The sequence below is a fragment of the Ailuropoda melanoleuca genome, chromosome 6, assembly GCF_002007445.2.
Source record: "Ailuropoda melanoleuca isolate Jingjing chromosome 6, ASM200744v2, whole genome shotgun sequence".
Classification (NCBI taxonomy): Eukaryota; Metazoa; Chordata; class Mammalia; order Carnivora; family Ursidae; genus Ailuropoda; species Ailuropoda melanoleuca.
This window is the reverse complement of record NC_048223.1, coordinates 129032439-129032910: the sequence shown is the minus strand read 5'-3', so window position 1 is coordinate 129032910 and position 472 is coordinate 129032439.

The window sequence follows — 472 nt, the reverse complement described above, 5'->3', positions numbered from 1 at the left end:
TAAGGGTGCACAGCAGAAGCCGCTTGCGGTGGGTAAAGGATGAGCACAGTCCTGTGCCTCAGAGAGTCTAGGACCAGCTCACAGTCCCATCATGGGGCCATCCTGTGCAAAGGCCCAGAGGCGACCTGCCTGCTGCCTTGCTAAGGAGCTAGTGGGGCGTGGGAGAGGGGCCGCAGGGGCAGAGGTCCTGCTGGCGGCTCAGGGAAGTGCTGGGCAGATTTTCTCAAGAGAGAAATCTACCCGCCCCAGTGGCGATCGATGCCCGCCTGGCGTCGGGTCTGGAACCAGCATCCCTTCGGGGCCCTGAGACCCTGGCCCTGCTTAAGCCAGGCAGAGGGCGGCTGGCGTAGTGCCAGCCCGCGCCCCCAGCCCCGCCCGGCGGCAGGACGTGCCTGGCTCCCGCGCCGCCGCCTTGGCCACCGCTAGCCGCGGCGCTTGCATTCCGCTCCCGGGTCCGACCGAGCTCGCGGCC